The sequence below is a fragment of the Panthera leo genome, chromosome A1 (assembly GCF_018350215.1).
Source record: "Panthera leo isolate Ple1 chromosome A1, P.leo_Ple1_pat1.1, whole genome shotgun sequence".
In the NCBI taxonomy this organism is placed as follows: Eukaryota; Metazoa; Chordata; class Mammalia; order Carnivora; family Felidae; genus Panthera; species Panthera leo.
Window position 1 is genome coordinate 197,851,195 of NC_056679.1, and position 7,061 is coordinate 197,858,255.

At 35.5% G+C, this 7,061-nt stretch overlaps 1 long non-coding RNA gene across 1 annotated transcript; it reads left to right on the forward strand.

The window, feature by feature from the left end:
- Window positions 1–566: 566 nt before the first annotated feature.
- Window positions 567–3,801, forward strand: LOC122201768. The gene is made up of 3 exons (XR_006194330.1): window positions 567–595; window positions 2,666–2,703; window positions 3,696–3,801. It is a non-coding gene; the product is annotated as an uncharacterized LOC122201768 (long non-coding RNA).
- The last annotated feature ends 3,260 nt before the right edge of the window (window positions 3,802–7,061 follow it).

Genomic DNA, 7,061 nt, shown 5'->3' on the forward strand with positions numbered 1-7,061 from the left:
CTCTGTCTCTGCCTCTCTCAAAAAATAAATAAATGTTAAAAAAAATTTTTTTTAATAAAAAAAAGAATAAGCAGTAGTTTTCAGGTTTTTGTTCATCTGTAACTCAAGAACTTCAATGAAATTCTTTTTCATTTTTGGGCCCAGATTTCATGATTGCTAAGTGCAAAATGTGGGGAGAATGATGTCTTCTAGGGCTGACATTCCTTGACAATCTGATTTGTTGTTTGCCAGCTCTAAATCCGCTGACGTTAAGGTTTTGCATAGAAGAGAACTCATTGATTCTTTTTCTGACAACTTATCTACCTATGAAGATCAAGGTTGTCCATGAATTTCAGAATAAGGTAGGTTTTTTTTTAAATTTTTTAATTTTTTAAAAATATTTTTTATGTTTCTTTATTTTTGAGAGAAAGAGAGAGAGAGAGAGAGCAAGGGAGGGGCAGAAACAGAGGGAGACACAGAATCTGAAGAGGCTCCAGGCTCTGAGCTGTCAGCACAGAGCTTGATGCAGAGCTTGAACCCATGGACTGTGAGATCCTGACCTGAGCTGAAGTAGGACCCTCAACCGACTGAGCCACCCAGGCACCTCCAGAATAAGGTAGTTTGTTTTTTTTTTTTTTCAATATATGAAATTTATTGTCAAATTGGTTTCCATACAATGCCCAGTGCTCATCCCAAAAGGTGCCCTCCTCAATACCCATCACCCACCCTCCCCTCCCTCCCACCCCCCATCAACCCTCAGTTTGTTCTCAGTTTTTAAGAGTCTCTTATGCTTTGGCTCTCTCCCACTCTAACCTCTTTTTTTTTTTTTTTTTTTTTTCTTCCCCTCCTCCATGGGTTTCTGTTAAGTTTCTCAGGATCCACATATGAGTGAAAACATATGGTATCTGTCTTTCTCTGCCTGACTTATTTCACTTAGCATAACACTCTCCAGTTCCATCCACGTTGCTACAAAAGGCCATATTTCGTTCTTTCTCATTGCCATGTAGTACTCCATTGTGTATATAAACCACAATTTCTTTATCCATTCATCAGTTGATGGACATTTAGGCTCTTTCCATAATTTGGCTATTGTTGAGAGTGCTGCTATAAACATTGGGGTACAAGGGCCCCTATGCATCAGTACTCCTGTATCCCTTGGGTCAATTCCTAGCAGTGCTACTGCTGGGTCATAGGGTAGGTCTATTTTTAATTTTTTGAGGAACCTCCACACTGTTTTCCAGAGTGGCTGCACCAATTTGCATTCCCACCAACAATGCAAGAGGGTTCCCGTTTCTCTACATCCTCTCCAGCATCTATAGTCTCCTGATTTGTTCATTTTAGCCACTCTGACTGGCGTGAGGTGATATCTCAGTGTGGTTTTGATTTGTATTTCCCTGATGAGGAGCGACGTTGAGCATCTTTTCATGTGCCTGCTGGCCATCTGGATGTCTTCTTTAGAGAAGTGTCTATTCATGTTTTCTGCCCATTTCCTCACTGGGTTATTTGTTTTTCGGGTGTGGAGTTTGGTGAGCTCTTTATAGATTTTGGATACTAGCCCTTTGTCCGAGATGTCATTTGCAAATATTTTTTCCCATTCCATTGGTTGCCTTTTAGTTTTGCTGATTGTTTCCTTTGCTGTGCAGAAGCTTTTTATCTTCATGAGGTCCCAATAGTTCATTTTTGCTTTTAATTCCCTTGCCTTTGGGGATGTGTCAAGTAAGAAATTGCTACGGCTGAGGTCAGAGAGGTCTTTTCCTGCTTTCTCCTCTAGGGTTTTGATGGTTTCCTGTCTCACATTCAGGTCCTTTATCCATGTTGAGTTTATTTTTGTGAATGGTGTGAGAAAGTGGTCTAGTTTCAACCTTCTGCATGTTGCTGTCCAGTTGTCCCAGCACCGTTTGTTAAAGAGACTGTCTTTTTTCCATTGGATGTTCTTTCCTGCTTTGTCAAAGATTAGTTGGCCATACGTTTGTGGGTCTAGTTCTGGGGTTTCTATTCTATTCCATTGGTCTATGTGTCTGTTTTTGTGCCAATACCATGCTGTCTTGATGATGACAGCTTTGTAGTAGAGGCTAAAGTCTGGGATTGTGATGCCTCCTGCTTTGGTCTTCTTCTTCAGAATTACTTTGGCTATTCGGGGCCTTTTGTGGTTCCATATGAATTTTAGGATTGCTTGTTCTAGTTTCGAGAAGAATGCTGGTGCAATTTTGATTGGGATTGCATTGAATGTGTAGATAGCTTTGGGTAGTATTGACATTTTGACAATATTTACAGAATAAGGTAGTTTTGAGGTATCATTTGGAACACCCCCAAAGGGCAAAGTACTGATTAATATTTTTCCTATTTAAGTAATGCATGCAGAGCATTTTCTTCCTTGACCCTAGGATAGCTCATTTAAAATATTTTATAAAAAATAATAACTTCAAGCAAAGTATGAAGAGTTATTTAAAAATAGTATACACATTGGTTTTCCACACAGGTAGATGAACTTAGGAATTAAATTTTTAAAAGATTTGGCTCATTAAAAAATATTTTTTAAGTATTGCCACAAAATTCTAATTTATTAGATGCAATAAGTAGGCACTTTACATCAATTTCTGCTGCAAATAGATTTGGGTATTTCTCTCCAGAGACTTTTTTTTTTTTTTCTTACTTTTTAACCTTTTCTTCTTTGCTTTGGTTGCAGGAAATGCCTTTATAAAATCAATCACTTTCAAGTCTTCGGTAAGTTATTACTGATTGATTTGGAAGTAAAATAAAAAAATAAATAAAATTTTAACCTTATTTTATTGAAAACTTTAACACAAAATTTGCCAAATGTACAATAGAATGAGACTTCAAAAGTAAAAAATATATATATATATTTTTATTATACCAAGTTCAAGAAATAGAATCTAGCCAGCGGTATAAAACCATTTGCCATAATCTACATTATTATGTAAGATGGTAAAATGCGTATCCTGTACCCCAAGATCCTATTCATTGCCAGTAAGATGTTGTTGTGCACAAGAATATGAGAAAGAGAAAAGCATATTAGAGTAGAATTATTCATCCTCATAAAACAAATTTAAAAAATGATCCACCAAATGATTAATTTAATGTTAAAAAATAAAGACTTCATCCATTTTCATGGTGGAACGTTACATAGAGATGAAAATAGGTGAGCAATGATATCACTATATTTAAGATCACAAAGGAGTGTAAAAAACAAGTCATATAAGAATATATATGGTATTCTTTTCTTTGTATAAATTACTAAGATATCCTAAACTAAACATGTTTATGAATAGATAAATATGAAATGTATAAATATTTATATTTAGTAAATGTATATGTTGATATGGAGTGAAATTACAGTGTAACGTGGAAATAATGAACAGAAAAGTCATTTTGGTGATTTCCTCTGGTAAGGAGGGATGAAGGAGATATGATCTGCAGGGGAAGGTCATGAGTGTGGGTTTGTATTTGCTACATTATAAAAATACTTATGCCAATAACTTGGCCTTTTTCTTAGTAGAGGACTTAGATATTTTTAAAAAGTGGTAATTCTAAAAATATTTTTACTGAGTTGTACGTACACAGATATTTGTCTTTGTTCCTCTAACCTATATATTGATTTTATTTACCCTATTTTGTATGTATGGCATTTCACATAAAAATGCATTTTATTCAATGTTTGTTATCCAATAAGCTTATGCTGTTTTTCTGTTTCACAGTCATTCTGTGCAGTGTATGATAATCCTGCGCAAATTTGCACCAAAGAATATCGTCCGGTCTGTGCAACCAATGGCCAAACTTATTGCAACAAATGTGTTTTCTGCCTTGCCAAAAAGTAAGACCATAGTAGTAAATATATGCTTTCTAAGGAATAAAAAAACTAATTATAAAATCTTACTATATCCATGTTGCTGATACTCTGAACAAAGAATACACAGAAAATAACTCCTATTTCTGTAAATGGCAAGGGAACACACTTGTGTCTTTCCTTGAAATTCTCATTTCTTCTTTTTTAAGTTTTAATTTTTTATCTTGAGAAGGAGAGAGAGAGAGAAAGTGTGGATGCGTGTGTGCACCTGAGCGAAGGAGGGGCCGAGAGGGAGGGAGAGAGAGAATCCCAAGCAGGCTATGTACTGTCACTGCAGAGCCTGACACGGGGCTGGATCTCACCAACCTTAGATCATGACCTGAGCAGAAATCAAGAGTCAGATGCTTAACTGAGCCACGCAGGCACCCTGAAATTCTCATTTCTAGAAGTCATTTTCTGTTTGAGCTCTCAGACCGTGGTCATGCTGGGTGTTCTGCAAGCATATAAAGCAATTAATTTATTATTAATGACAAATTTGCAACAACTATGACATAATTCCGAAGCTCTGATGTTTATCAGTAGATCTCTATTATATTCTAAAATCCATCAAATGAGCCCATGCTGGAAAGAAACTCCTCTGATGGTCAATTTTGTCCCTTGAACGTCATGAGAACTTTTCAAACCTTCCTCAGACTGTAGGGCATTCTAGGACACTTGCACCAAAACTTCCTTCCCTTTCTCCTTTACTCTGAAGGAATTTGTGGTCTAATGGCTCTGCCAGGCTTTCCAGCCTTGTGCACATTTTTTTTTTCCTCAGAGATGTTTCTTCTTCTAAAACTTTGCCTTTGCAATTCCAATGGCCATCTGTTTCTAACGAACCACTCTCACAATCCCTATTCCTTTTCTTTCTCAGTCAAGAGTAGGTTCCCAGCCTGAGGGCAGGGCTGGGCAAGTAAAAAGAGTCAATATTCTCACTGCAAAGACCTGCAGGCTTGGGAGCAGGTGGGACCCAGCAGTTTCTAGAAGTGGAGTATGATCTCTCCCTGGAGTCCACCTTCCAGACTTCATGAAGAAGCACTTTGTGCATTTCTTTTAATAATTTCTTTTTTCTTTCTCTTTCTACAAAGTGGTGACAAAATTAAATTGGCTCATTATGGTGAATGCTGACTTTTGATGGAGTTATATATAGTTGTAGGGATTTTATCGTAATACCATTTTGCAGTAGATTCTATAGCCAATTAGAGTGTTTTGCAATCAGGGTCTTAAATTCCTAGGAAACCCCACGTGAATCCTTCTATTGAAAACAAGATGGAATATTGGACCTTCAAGGTTTTTTCCAACTCTAAGATCCTGGGATTTCAGGGCTTTTATTCTCTATGTTCAATTATTCAATGATAGCTTGAAAAAGTAATATATTAATTGTGTATTTGATAACATATAACTTAATCAAATTAAAATCCTAAATATTTTGCTTAATAGAATGTTAAGTGGTATTATTTTTATTAAAATGCCCTTTATACCTTTGGCTGAATAGTGGGTTAATGCAAATGCATACTTTTGGTAACTATAAGGAAAAAAATTTGGAAGTAAAAGTTAATTTCCAAATATCATATTACTTGGGTATTTACAAAAAGTAGATATAACTGGGATCTTCTCTTTCCCAAAGAATCAGAAACTCTTGTTGAGCGTTCCTATTACAGCCATTATAGGGAGTGCATTATTCTTTTAAAAATACTTAAAATGTACTTTATCAGAATATTAAATTTGTATATATACACTATGGTTTTAATTAAAATATAAACAAAAATTAATAGAATATACCAAATGTAAAAGTTGTTGTGTTGGAATTATATGTTTACTTTTCTAACTTTCTGAGTCTTTCATCTTAATAAGAAACATGTATTTATTATCATAAGGGAAAAAATAATCCTCAACAAAGCAACAAAATATCTAAAGGCTTTCAGTGCTAAATAATCTAATTTTACCTATCTTAACATTTCCAATGATAGATACCAAAATGTTTCCTCTGTTTCCCAGGTTGATATTTTGAGTCAGACTGGGCTTTATTAAGATCCAGGGAAGAATAGAAAGCTTTCTGGGTACTCAAGCTGAATGGCTTCATGTACAACAATGATCGCTATCCATCCCACAATGCTTTCTGAGCTACTGTATGAACATATCAATCTTGGCTGTTCTGAACCTGCTTGTTCCTTTATAAACATCCTAATGCTGCTTGGTTCCTGCTATTCCGACAAACTCTACAGGGTACGTATTACAAAGTAGTTTTGTGTTTTGGTGATTACCAAAGTCTCCCCATCATTCAAAATTGTAAATGCCACTTGGTTAGCGCATAACTAATGGAACTCCTGCTCAAATTAATATTTCCCATTTATCCAAATACTAATGAATTAACTGTGCATAGGGCACCATTCTGGTTACCACCAAAGAGCTTAAACTCTTAAAATGAACTATGTCCCCAAAATGTAGGAAGCTAAGTATCTTTATAGAGACATTCATGGATGGGTCTGAAGGAGTTGGGAAATGAACATTTTTTTTTCATCTCCGTGTTGAAAGTTGTTTTATAGAGATGGCCATTATTGACCACAGGGTATCGGTTGATTATGGAACCCATGTTGATGGAGGCACAGTTTGGCTACAGACAAGTATCTTGTGGCCAAAATCAAGGAAACAGCCTTTCCACTTTTCCCGTACCTAGCTTCTATCTGGCTCTTTGTTCACTTCCCAACTTCCTCTCATTTTTAGTTACTTTCAAGATACCTATGCAAAGACCATATACCATGCTTTAAAAGATGCTACAGGCAACCAGCCATCAATACAGATGTATCTAGGCAAGGGCACTATAACTCAACTTGACACTTTCCAGGTCTAGAAAAATCTAAATGTCACAAAAATGTTGTTTGCCCTATACCAATTCATTGAACTTATGACACCTATAAGAAAATGTAAATAAACATATGGCATTTATGATTGGAAAGCTCAAAATAGTAAAGATGCCAATTTTTTCTGAAGTGACTTACATAATAAAAAAAAAATCTGTTAAAATCCCAACGAGATTTTTTGAAGATAAAATCAAGTATATCTTAAAATTTATATGGAATTACAAAGAGCTAGAATTGCTTAAACAGTTCGAAGAAACAATTTGGAAAAATCATAGCTGATTTTGAGACTTAGTCTATACTATTTTTTAAACATTTTTAAATGTTTTTTTATTTATTTTTGAGACAGAGAGAGACAGAGCATGAGCAGGGGAGAGGCA